The sequence below is a fragment of the Lissotriton helveticus genome, chromosome 10 (genome assembly GCF_964261635.1).
Source record: "Lissotriton helveticus chromosome 10, aLisHel1.1, whole genome shotgun sequence".
Lineage (NCBI taxonomy): Eukaryota > Metazoa > Chordata > Amphibia > Caudata > Salamandridae > Lissotriton > Lissotriton helveticus.
The window spans coordinates 753,047,663-753,061,144 of record NC_136071.1 but is presented as its reverse complement, the minus strand read 5'-3'; positions in this window follow the sequence as shown (position 1 = coordinate 753,061,144).

Genomic DNA, 13,482 nt, shown 5'->3' with positions numbered 1-13,482 from the left:
TAAACAATCATGCTGACAGTTAAAACAAGGGTAATTTCTCACTTTGATAGTGTGTAAATTTCACACCATGGGTCACAGGAGGGGGGTGGAGGCGTAATTGGCACACCCTGCAGTTTGTCAAAAAATGAAATGAAGTAAGAACAGGCAATTGTGCGACTCAGATCGGTACTTAGCTCAAAGGAAGTGCGGAACAGTTTCTGCTTGAAGTACTCACGCCCTCGACGCTCGGCACCCGTGGATTACCTACAGCGACCCTCCGCTGGACCCTGAAGATGTCCACTCAGGGCAGCGAGGCAGTTAAGTAAACACCATGGAGTCCTGCTTCCGGGTGGGGGCGGCCGGTCTGCGTCAGCGCGTGACGGAGCGCGTGACGGAGGACCAATCCGTGTGTCCCAGCGTCATGTGTATTCCGCCAATCGGTATAGACGGCGTCGTTGTCAATGGCAACACGCGAGTGAGGCTGTGTGGTTATTGCGGAGGTCCGCAATTATTTAACATGCAGCCATGGCGATTATTACAAGATTGGGGTAATGTAATGAAAGTGAAGGTTGGTATCGGTGCCTTCGAGGGAATTTCGTGAGACGATATCGGTCACAGTTCTTTGTTCCCAAATACTAGAGGCGTGTTGGCCATTGCAAGACTAAGGTTGGTTAGAGGGGTGAGATATTGATAGTTACACTCCAGGCACGATCTATCATACTGAGCCATCATCCAGGATTTAATTCAGGACAGAGTTCCATGGGATATCATCATTCAACCCCCGGAGGTTGGTCCCAAGTCTATAGACCCATCTTTGTTCTTTTTCGAACAGTCTGCGGTTTATGTTATTACCACTGTCAATGTGCTCGATTATTGTCCAGTGTAAATCATTGGTAGTGTGATTCATGTCCAAGAAATGTCTACTCATTTTGGTGGTGGTTTTTTTACATCGAATGTTCGAGCGATGCTCACAGATTCTCTGTTTCACCTTCCTCCCCGTCATGCCCACGTACCGCAAGTCACAGGGGCACGTGATGAGGTAGACCACATTAGTTGTATTACAGTTCGTGTGTTCTCGTTGAATCCAAGTTCTACCTGGTTCAAGTTCCAACGTGTTTGTGTGGGTAGTCAGGTGGCAGACACTACAGTTGGAACATGGGTAATGTCCCACCACTTTCGGGAGTCCCCAGACATCAGTTACTGACCTAGGAGTTTCTATAATTGTTGGTTTTGGTCGTGTGTGGACCAGGGCGTCTTTGACGCTTCTACTTTATTTGAAAGAAAACAAAGGCCTTTCCCAGGTTTTGTTTGTGCTTGTAAGAATTCTCCAGTTCTTATTGATTGATTTCTTCATTAAGTTGGATAAGGTGCTATATGTTGTTACGCAGGTCAGAGGGATGTCTTTATCAACATGAATCTTGTCCTCCAAAAGGGCCTCCCTGGGCTGATTGCGAGCTCTTTTGTAACCCTTGTCAAGGGTTGCAGTCGGGTATCCTCTGGCCTTCAGTTTGAGGGATAGTTCTGCTGATTGATCCTTAAAATCACTTAATTCAGAACAATTGCGTCTAAGACGTAAAAATTGACCGTACGGCAGGTTTTCTTTCAACGGTCGCGGATGAAAGCTGGTGTATTCAAGGAGATTGTTTCTTGCGGTCGGCTTGTGGTATGTTTTGGTTGTGAGTTTAGTTCCAGAAATCTGGATAGTAACATCCAAAAACGTTGCCTCAGTCTTACTGGTTGCGTGAGTGAACCTCAGGTTGGGGTCAAGGCTATTGATCCAGAGTAAAAATGTCTGGAGATTTTCTTCATCGCCTGTCCATAGGACGAGGACGTCGTCAATGTAGCGGCGCCATAGTTGTATCCACTGATGAAAGGGGCTGGTGGTGGGTAGGATATATTTGGACTCAAAGTCAGCCACATACAGGCCAGCCACGCTCGGGGCAAAGGTACTACCCATCGAGGTTCCGGTACATTGGAGGTAGAGACTGCCTAGGTAGGAAAAGAAATTTTCTTTGAGAGCCAAAGTTGCACACTCTAAGATGAATTTTTTAGAGGCTTGATGGGTCCAGTTGACGGAGTCTAGAGCTTCTCCCAGGACCTTGATGGTGTCATCCTGGGGAATGCTGGTGTACAGACTCTCAATATCGAGTGTTACGAGAGTAACAGTATTTTCAGCGAAGCTAAGGCTCTCCAGTAGCTGGAGAAGGCTCTTCGTGTCTTTTAGGTAGGTTGGAGTACTCTGTACCAGTGGCTTCAAGTAGAAATCGCAGAAGCGTGACAGGGGTTCAAGTAAGGAGCCGATTCCGGAGACGATTGGGCGTCCGGGAGGTGGCATCCGATTTTTGTGAGTTTTAGGGAGGGTATAGAAATAAGGGACAATGCTCTCATTAATATTAAGGAAGTCAGCTTCATTCTTTGAGATCTGTCCGTCCTCCTCAGCTCTCCTCACTAGCACTGAGATCCGTGATTTTAGGTCCTCAGTAGGGTCAGTCAGCAAGGGTTTGTAGTTTTTCCGATCATCGAGAAGTAGTTTACATGCTTTCTCATAATCAATCGTGTTCTGTATAACTAAGCCGCCACCCTTGTCCGCGGGTTTTATGGTTATGCTTTGATCATTTTTTAGAGTCTGTAAAGCTTGATATTCACCAGTGGTGAAGTTATTGAAAGATTTTGGGTCTTGGCAATTTTCAAGGTCGTGGAATACAGCCTGTTCGAAGGCAGTAATGGCCGCAGGAACAGTATGTGGTGGGGGATTGAAGGTGGAATTCAATCTCAAGCCAGTATCACCATTGCGTAAAGCCTCGTTCGGATCTTCTTTTCCTTCAAAGAAGGCCTTAAGTTTAAGTTTTCTGAAAAATGCGCCCAGCTCACAATGGAGTCTGAACTTGTCTGGTCGGCATGTAGGAATGAAGCCTAGTCCCTTTTCTAGAACCTTGGTTTCCGTGGGAGAAAGTATTTTATCGGACAGATTTGTAATTAGGCTTAGGTGCCGCTCGGTCCCGGTTGTTGTTCCTTGTTGCGGGTGTGGTTGCTCACCATGTCCGTGTTCTCCCATGACACTTGGTTTGGCGTTCTTCTTCTCCCTCTTCCTCTCCTGCCCATCCCTAAAAAAGGCTGGTGGTATTGAGGGTTGAAATTATTTGGCGGCATAAAGGCCGGGTTCCATCCCATCATGGGGTAGGGTGGTTGTTGGAAAGGGAATTGTTGTCCCATATCCATCATTTGTTGAGGCATCGGCCATCCTTGAGGTTGATTATGAAATGGAGGGTATCCTCTGTTGTTTCGATTCCCTCTGTTTCCTCTCCTCTTTCCTTGCTTATAGGAGCCAGTGCTTGAGCCACTACTGATGGAGGAATCCGCATCCGATTGGGCACTGTTGGATGCTTTTCTTACGGGTGGTGTAAAGGAGACCGCTGAGTATGGATAGGTTTTTTCAAAATCAAATTTATCCAGGTCCTTCTGGAATTTGGCGACCTTGGCTTGTAGTAAATTTTCTTTATATTCGTTGAGGTCTTTATTTATTTCCTCCAGCTTTTTCTTGAAGCCCGTTATTGTTGTTTTAAAACGGGACTCAGTCTCTTGGATCTCAATCAAGAGAGTCTCTGACAATCTTAGTGCTGTCTTGATAATAAGAACGAGCCAGTCGCGAGTACAATGCCACGCGATCATGGCCCATTCTTTCCTGAAAGTGGCATCATTCAGAAAGATCCTGGGGGCGTTTGTAACTAGCAGCCCTTTGGGAGCCGCATTTTTCGTAAGGTACTGTTTCAGTATCGTACCGTGGAGGATAGTACGTATCCTTTCACGTCTCACTTCAGTAAGCTTTTCCCACTCTGAGGTGTGGGCAATTGCCTGTGAGACTGCAGGGTCAGCAAATAGATTAGGGTCAGAGATGATGTCAGCTATCTCTGACTCTGAATACGTTAAACCCAGGTTTGACATGGTGACCAGAAGTGTTTTAAGAGAAATTACAGTTTAAAACAACTCAGAGAGAGACCACAGTTATAGGTTCTTTACTGAGAGAGCTCTCACAGCTGTGCGCTGCTAAGTTATATCAAAACAAAGGGAGAGGTAGGGTAGTAGGATACTCTTACACCCCAGTATCAATGAAATAAACAAAACAAGAGTATTCTATGGCAATGATAGAGACCATCAATAGGGAGCAGATCAACGACTTCACTTAAGGCGTTATATTTTGAAAGAAAGCCCTCACTCACCACCTAGTGATGACATGCTTCATCATCGGGCCCCACAGAGGGGATCTAGCATCCCCTCTGTGTGCTGCGACGCCAGATCTACTGCGGAGCGGGTTGGTGGGTAAGGACAGTGCTGTGCAAAGAATCATAAGTGAGTGTTGTGAAGTTAAAAATAAAGTCTGTAGTGTATCAAAATTAATTTATTAGGATCACTAAGGACTTAGAGATAAAAATGATGTGTAGGAAATACGTCCACAATTAATTTAGTGGTAGTTTCCTAAGTCAGTCGACATGTTTCAGCCACGAAACGGTGTAAATTTACCTGGCATTCTTCAGGACTTGGTGTAAATAAACCCTGGCGGTATGGACTCGCTAAGGTCCACCCTTACCTAGGGACGTGAGAGTGAAAATTAATCGTGAAAAAAGTGCAAAAAATTAGAAAGAAAAGCTGTCTTTCTAATAACTCCTGGTTTAGGAGGCTTCCAATTTTGGTTTCTGCACCTGTTGGGAAATGAAAAGACGAGGACAAACATAAAGACAGAACAAACAATCAGTTGTATTGATGGTTGCCTTATAGCAGTCCAGTGTGCTCCAGTTGGTGGTATCGGAGACATCCTGTGGTTAGATAACGGTATAGTTAACACCACCTAGGTCCCCAGCGAAAAGATCGTTATAAGTAACTTGTGCTAAGTGCTATACGTGCTATGTACAACGCGTGCTATTTACAAGGAGTTGTGAGTAAAAACGCTATCAACCTAAAATGTCGGCGCGATAAACAATCATGCTGACAGTTAAAACAAGGGTAATTTCTCACTTTGATAGTGTGTAAATTTCACACCATGGGTCACAGGAGGGGGGTGGAGGCGTAATTGGCACACCCTGCAGTTTGTCAAAAAATGAAATGAAGTAAGAACAGGCAATTGTGCGACTCAGATCGGTACTTAGCTCAAAGGAAGTGCGGAACAGTTTCTGCTTGAAGTACTCACGCCCTCGACGCTCGGCACCCGTGGATTACCTACAGCGACCCTCCGCTGGACCCTGAAGATGTCCACTCAGGGCAGCGAGGCAGTTAAGTAAACACCATGGAGTCCTGCTTCCGGGTGGGGGCGGCCGGTCTGCGTCAGCGCGTGACGGAGCGCGTGACGGAGGACCAATCCGTGTGTCCCAGCGTCATGTGTATTCCGCCAATCGGTATAGACGGCGTCGTTGTCAATGGCAACACGCGAGTGAGGCTGTGTGGTTATTGCGGAGGTCCGCAATTATTTAACATGCAGCCATGGCGATTATTACAAGATTGGGGTAATGTAATGAAAGTGAAGGTTGGTATCGGTGCCTTCGAGGGAATTTCGTGAGACGATATCGGTCACAGTTCTTTGTTCCCAAATACTAGAGGCGTGTTGGCCATTGCAAGACTAAGGTTGGTTAGAGGGGTGAGATATTGATAGTTACACTCCAGGCACGATCTATCATACTGAGCCATCATCCAGGATTTAATTCAGGACAGAGTTCCATGGGATATCATCATTCAACCCCCGGAGGTTGGTCCCAAGTCTATAGACCCATCTTTGTTCTTTTTCGAACAGTCTGCGGTTTATGTTATTACCACTGTCAATGTGCTCGATTATTGTCCAGTGTAAATCATTGGTAGTGTGATTCATGTCCAAGAAATGTCTACTCATTTTGGTGGTGGTTTTTTTACATCGAATGTTCGAGCGATGCTCACAGATTCTCTGTTTCACCTTCCTCCCCGTCATGCCCACGTACCGCAAGTCACAGGGGCACGTGATGAGGTAGACCACATTAGTTGTATTACAGTTCGTGTGTTCTCGTTGAATCCAAGTTCTACCTGGTTCAAGTTCCAACGTGTTTGTGTGGGTAGTCAGGTGGCAGACACTACAGTTGGAACATGGGTAATGTCCCACCACTTTCGGGAGTCCCCAGACATCAGTTACTGACCTAGGTGTTTCTATAATTGTTGGTTTTGGTCGTGTGTGGACCAGGGCGTCTTTGACGCTTCTACTTTTTTTGAAAGAAAACAAAGGCCTTTCCCAGGTTTTGTTTGTGCTTGTAAGAATTCTCCAGTTCTTATTGATTGATTTCTTCATTAAGTTGGATAAGGTGCTATATGTTGTTACGCAGGTCAGAGGGATGTCTTTATCAACATGAATCTTGTCCTCCAAAAGGGCCTCCCTGGGCTGATTGCGAGCTCTTTTGTAACCCTTGTCAAGGGTTGCAGTCGGGTATCCTCTGGCCTGTTGATGTACAGACAGAACAGGGTCGGGGCCAGGACACAACCCTGTCTGACGCCTCGGCGGACCGGGAATTTGCCCGAAAGCCTTCCATCCCTCCCACACCTTACTTGTGCAAAGTTGTTCTCATGCAACCTGATGATGATACTAAGAAGGTGGGGGGGTACTCCTAGGTTGTTCAGAACCTCCCATAGCTTGCCTCTAGGGACCAGGTCAAAGGCTGACCTCAGGTCCACGAAGACCATGTACAACCGTCCTCCCTCCAGCGTGACCGTCTTCCAATATAGGAGAAGGAGGCGGAAATTTTGGTCCATGGTCGACGTGTTCTTCCTGAAGCCAGCCTGGAGGGGGCTCATGATGTCGTTGTCCTCCACCCAGTCTATAAGATGGTTTAAAATGAGGCGCGCAAAAAGCTTTTGGGGGACATCAATTAGGCTAATGGGCCTGTAATTGGCGGGGAGCAGAGTAGATCCCTTCTTATGGATTGGAACAATCTCTGCCCCCCGCCATGACCCGGGGATCGCCATACCTCCTAGGATGGCATTAAAAAGGATAAGAAGGTATGGGCCCCAGATATCCGGGTGATGCCTAAAGAGATCCCCGGGTAACCTATCCAGGCCTGGCGCCTTCCCCAATGGTAAATGCTCCAGGGCAACTTCCACTTCCCCCAAGGATAGTTCCATACCAGAAACCTGGGAGCCCAGAGGGACTTGGAAAACTATGTCAGGACAAGAGTCAGTGTCATAATAAAGTACCCCGAAATAGGCCTCCCAAACCGCTGGGGCAATGTTAGGTTCGATTGCTTTATTGAGCTCCCCTGTCCCATTGTTTACAAGGGCCCAAAATTTCCGAAATCCCTGGTTTTTAGGGCATCATGGAGATCCTGCCAGTGGTTCCAGTCCCACTCGGCCCTGGCAGTCGCCATCACTGATTTATAGTATTTCCTGAGGTCACATACCTTGGCCTTATTGGACCCCTCTTTAATTGCAGCAATAAGCTCAGATTTTGCTGCCCTGCAGGAGGAGGTATACCAGGTGGGAACATGAGTCTTTTTCTTTCGAGTAGGCACCACCGGGTGGAAAACCTCAGCCAGATCCCTCACTAGGTCCTGGTGTATATTACCCAGTTTCTCATTAAATTCTGGGATCCTTGGCTCAGCCAGAAGTGCGTCCACCTCCATGAACCTTGGGAGTGCCCGCTCATATAGATTGATAATGGCCTCTTCTGAGCTCACCAGCTTCCCCCACTTGACCCGGCGCCTATTTGTCGTGAGGCGCAAATCCCCCACGTCTACCCCTCGCTCTGCTAGGGATACAGCCATCGAGGGCAGAGGGCACTGGATGTTTAGACAGAGGGCATTGTGGTCACTATCTGCCCTGTTTAACACCACAAAGTCAAGTACTTTTGGCCAGAGTGTAATGTCCACCATGATGTAATCTAGCCTCGACTCATGGCCCCTTCTGTTGAAGGTGCACACTGAGGGGGTATCGGAAGGAGTACGACCATTACAGGCCCTCAGTGCGCAATTCAAGGTGAGGGACATGAGCTGAAGTGCTAGGGGGGACCAGGCTTTGGGGTGGGGAGAGGACGAGGGTGGCACCCCTCAATGATCATCCTCGGCCGTAAGGGCACCATCCAATAACCCCTCCAGAGGATCAAAGTGGCAATTGAAGTCTCCTCCAAGCACCACCTTGAGGTCTCCTGGAAGTTGGCCCAGAAAGGAGGACAAATCATTTATGGTTGGTGATTCATTTAGTGAGGCTACTGGACGCGAGTAGACGTTAACAATGGCCCACGATGGTTTGCCGGGCCATGTAAGCCGAACACACTGAATGTCCTGCGAAGACGTGTGGACCTGCTCCGCCCGGCACCCAGTGTGACTCGCAATCCAGATTGCCAAGCCACCCGATGGCCTCCCCCTCCCACTCCATTTGGCAGGGATTTCAAATATTTCGAACCCTCTCCTGGACTGGGTATCCCTCGCCCATGTTTCTTGGAAGAGGAGGATGTCACTGCCAGCTATTAGCTGATCCCACTCCGGTAGACCCTCCTTATTTGCAATTCCTGCCACATTCCACGAGAGAATTCTCAACCCCTGGTCAGGAGGCAGGCCACCTTGGCTTCCAGAAGGTGGTTGCACAGCAACCAAGGATAGATTAGTATCTTGGGGGCCAGTGCAACGAACCGCGCTGGCGGAAGGCCCGACCAAGTCCGCCACCCCAGATTGCAGAATGTGGGCAGAGCTGATATTAGGAAAGGGTCCCAGTTGTCCCGCACTATCAGCCGTATCAGCCGTGGCAGGCAGTCGCTCTTTGGCGTTGTCATGCCGATTAGGATCAGTCACAGGGGCTGTGCCCGTAGCCACGAGACTTTGCACCACCTCATCCACCCTCTTCCCTGGACCAGAAAAAATTTCCCTGGCTTGTGGTCAATCGACCTGATCCAAGCAGGAAAATCTGTTAGGATGTATAAAATTGGTCTGGGCAGGTGGTAGATAATGCCTAGGTCTGTAGCGCGAGCCATCCACAGCAAAGCCTACTCTAGTCCACTCCTTCTTGCTCCCTGACACCGTGTTGCTGTCACTAGGGTAGAAATATGAGAGGGGTACTAACTCAATATTGGACTTATCAGGCCTTACAAGCCAGTTGCAAATATAGTTTGCAACATGTGGGCTTTTGAAGCTTAGGATGATGCAGTCCCCTATCCTATTCTTTGGGGTAGTACCAATCCATGGTATCCTCCTTACCATCAAGAGCTCACCTTTCAGGTTCGGGGGCAGCGGCCTATTGATAGTAAGCCAACTAATAGCCTTATTGCGTAAAGAATCTTGGGACTCCCTTGTACCACCGGTTAGCTCAGGAACTCCTACCATAATTGCCGTATAGGGGACCGCTTCTGGCGGCAAGTTAACCACCCTGCGCCTATCGGGCGGGGGAGCGAGACCACCAGTCGGTGCATTGGTGGCACCCGCTACCCCCCCGGTTGCGGCGCAGGAGGCGGCTTGGATCTCCTGGGAGCCGGGACAGGGGGCCTAGGCGCTAGAGGTAACAAGGTGCGCGCCTGGGAAGCAGACGCACCGATTGTGCTCAGCGATACCCTATTAGGGGCCTTAGACGTCGCAAGAGACAACGGTCTATTCCCCTGTGAATCCCCGGTGGCTGTAGGAACATTTGCAGCTGGCCCAGGCCTTTTCCCAATATGGTTATTTCCCAGTGACTGAAGTCGATTCTCTATGGCATCCAATCTCACTGCAATGGGGGTTAGGAGATTTTTAATAATGGCTGCGAGAGAGTTAATTATTGTATCTGCACTGTTTGAACTTGCCCCCCCAAAAATGAATGGGCCCGACGGCAATGGAATTGAGACCGGGGCTAGAGAGCCCCCAAGATCTGACCTAGACCCCGCTACGCTAAGATCAGGGGAAAGCGAAATATCTGTGCTATCTTCATGGGTTGATTCGACTATATCAACTCTTGCCCTTTTTGCCCCCTTTGATTCCCTAGACCTTTTCCTTTTTGGCGGATGTTCCACCCCACTGTCAGCAGGTTCTAAAGGGAGCTCAACCTGACCCACTTCAAGCATGTCTATTCCCATATTATCTGACATGGGGGGATGGTTAGTAGTCCCAAGTGGGCGGGGGGAGTTCCTATCCCTCTGTGTTAGGGGAGTTCTTAATTCTTAACTCAATTCTTAATTGCTGGAGGACCGACTCAATTGTCTGATCTATACTGTCAAGTAGTGACATGTGGGTAGCGTCCAGGGGAATCGGTGTACTAGCTTTAAATAGAGAAACAGAGTTTGGAGGGGTGGCTGCCAGTGGCAGCTTCCCCACTAAGGAGAAGGAGAGTCGCCCCACTGATTTTTTGCAGTGTAAGACAGAGAAAATAAAATGATAATAACTTGTGTTATCATCATTTTATTGTCTCCTTCGTTTGCCCACAGCTTAGCGTTATGGGGCGGGGGCAGGGAAGGAGTGGTAGCACCCTCCTAAAGTGCAAAATGCTTGGGCGGCCCTCTCTGGCCGCCCATAACAGTCTTGTGCACTTCACATGATCTCCATGCAGTCTGCATTGCAGCCTACGTGGAACACATGCTCAGGCCTCCAGTCAGCATTTGAGCACCGAGAAATGGTGCTCAGGCCAATCACAAAGCTGCTAAGCAGCATCGTGATTGGCTGTCTGGGAGCCTGGGTGTGCTTCCTGTGGTGGAGCGAGGGAGGACTGCAGAGGAGAGACGGGCGAGGAAGTGGCGAAAAGGTACGTTTAACATTTTTTATGTCATTTTTACATAGTCGCTTTACCACGTCCTCCCCCTCCCGCGTGCTCCACCCTGCTTCACGCATCCTCCCGCCCCCATCCCTGCCCCCTACCTACCGATCAGTGCCGGCCGCACCTGGTGGCCGCATCATAGATGTACGGCAGTGCTTCCACTCTGCCAAAATCAAAGTGACTCTCTAAGAACTGTCAAAAGGCTGTTGTGGTTTGGGGCCTATGCAAGAACCCCTAGTTCAGTATATGTGAGAATACTTTGGTACAAGTAGCCTGAGTCATTTGTTGGAATATCAATATTTTGCATATTGAAAAATAATTATTATCGACTGATTTGATAGTTGGATATGTTAGTTGAATTTAACTCTTTTTGCTTGTATGATGTTATGTTCAAAGTATGTAGAAAAAAAACATTTTTTAAAAGGGAGGGGACCCTGCATGATATAATTCAATGTAAAAGAAACCGGATTTTGAGAATAAAGGCCAGGAATCTCTGCTACTAATTAATCATGCTTTGTGAAGGAGGATGAATGGCTCTGACCATACATCTAAAATAACCTTAAGGATGTGCTTCATTTTGTGTTTTTGTGTCTTTGGTATCTGTAAATAGTTTTGGAAATGTAAATCTGAACATGTACAGCAATGATTAGGCAAACAAGCAATTTATTGCGAACATGGTTTGACTGCCAGGGGACCTGGCAAAATGTGCTCATTTGCAAATGTCCTGAAATACTTATTCTTTGTTAAAAGAAAATACCAATCCAAGTATAATTTGATACTCTTCTGAAATCACTCTTCTGCTTTGTTTGATGGCATCAAAAGTTCCATTACTTTTGACATTGTTTGAGGCCCTTGAACCCAGCAAAAACACAAAAATAATGGGTAGAATGCTTTAATCCTTTTAAAACACAGTTAATCACTTAGCGCACATTCCAGTCTACACTTTTTTTGCTCACTGTGCCACTCCAGACAGAGATGTACTACCCGGGCTTGGTCCTGCTCCAATAAGAACAAACTGCTTGTCCAGGTCTCCTGAAAGGAATACAAGCAAACCAGTCTGGTTTTGGCCTTTTGTGCCTCATTAGAGAGGTGTAGGTTGCATACAGTTGCAGAGGACCCACGCCTGGGCATACCTGTGACACTTAAACTTTTTACCTAGAAAAGCAAAAATGTGAGAACATGATTCAATAGTTAGATGACAGTTACATGACACCTCATAATTTGTTGACTATATAAAATGATAGATGATTGAATTTGAAGAATGGGCATGTGTTTCATCTAGGGGTTCTAAGGCACAAGAGTTGAGCGTGAGTCATTTATGATGTTACTCAGAACGTTGTGGTTATAAATATCACCTTTATTCCTGTTACCTTTCTGCAATTTTGTGTTAGGTATGGCCCTCCGCGTCCTCTTCCCCAGCTCAGATGAGCAAGGCATGGATAGAGGAGTCGTTGGAGAGTTATGCATAACCTGGTGCCATGTCACCCACTCCCATCACTCTTAACATTGACTCCCCCACTCAAATATAAATAAATCATCTGGTGTCCATCACATACCTTCAGCGCTATTGACATTGGCAATTTCTTCCCCTAACCAATCACCTTCTACAATTGCCTCCCAGCTCCCTCCTAATTACATGAATAACCCCCATCTAGCATCCTCCCACTCTACTGTAACACATTCCCACCACTACCTCTCTTTTCAAAACTCTAGCTAGTGTTCTGCCTTACTCCTACTCTTGCATATACTGCCACATTTCACACATGAAGAGCAGAGTCCGACGCCATGCTTAGAGGAACTTTGTGAGAGCCACTTATCCGTGTGGCATACTTTACCCTATCGATCAGAGCCAGACTTTTCGTGGCGGGCACCAGACATTTTCCCGGAAGGGTGGGGAGCGTTTTTTGATCTGTGGAGGCTGGTTTTGTTACTGGGGGCCGGTTTTGCTGCATTGTTGCAATAGCAGCCCCTTTGTAACTAAAGCAGCAAAGCAGCAATGGTGTTTGGCACTAGTCACCCCCCCTCCCAGGACCGGAGCTTCTCAGTAGCCCAAAACCACCACCACCCCGCTAACTCCCCACCCTGGGCCTGTCGAGTGGAATTGCCATTCTGGCCATGTTGTCAGTGTGGGCCTGCAGAGAACTGTGGATGATTAGGATGATGGGAGTTGGTGGTGCAAGAGAGTTACTCATTATGGTAATTTGTTTAATATATACTAGTCCATGAGTCCATATTGCATTGTAATTGCATTTATATATTTTAAATGCTTTGTAGTCGGTTTTGCAATGAACATTCTTGTATTTCACAATGCTGTTTAACCATCACTAGCTATTTCACCTAAAATAGCAGGGTATGTAATCAAAAGTGAAAGAAATGCTAAATCCATTCTGTAATTATCGAAAATGAGTTTGTATTCTCGCTTCACGTACTGCTCTTATTACAGATTCAGCACCTGGCCTCAACAACTGAGAGATGCAATGACAGGCGTGTCTGAGATAGCTTTGGCACAGGAACATTCATGGAAGAACAGGTGCTGAAAAAAATGGATCATGTCAACAGGAGTGCTTCAGGCATTCACAGACACACCCACTATTGTTTCACTGCCAAAACCTCCTAACCAAAAACAAGATCAGCAAGCCAGATCAATTATGCATGACTGCTGAAGCTGCAAAAAGTCAAACAATTCATTCAACTTAAGTACAAATATAATTCCCCAACTAGAACCGGAAGCTTGAGCAAACATCCCAACATGCTTCTGTTTATTTCACAGGCTAATAGTAATGCAAAAGT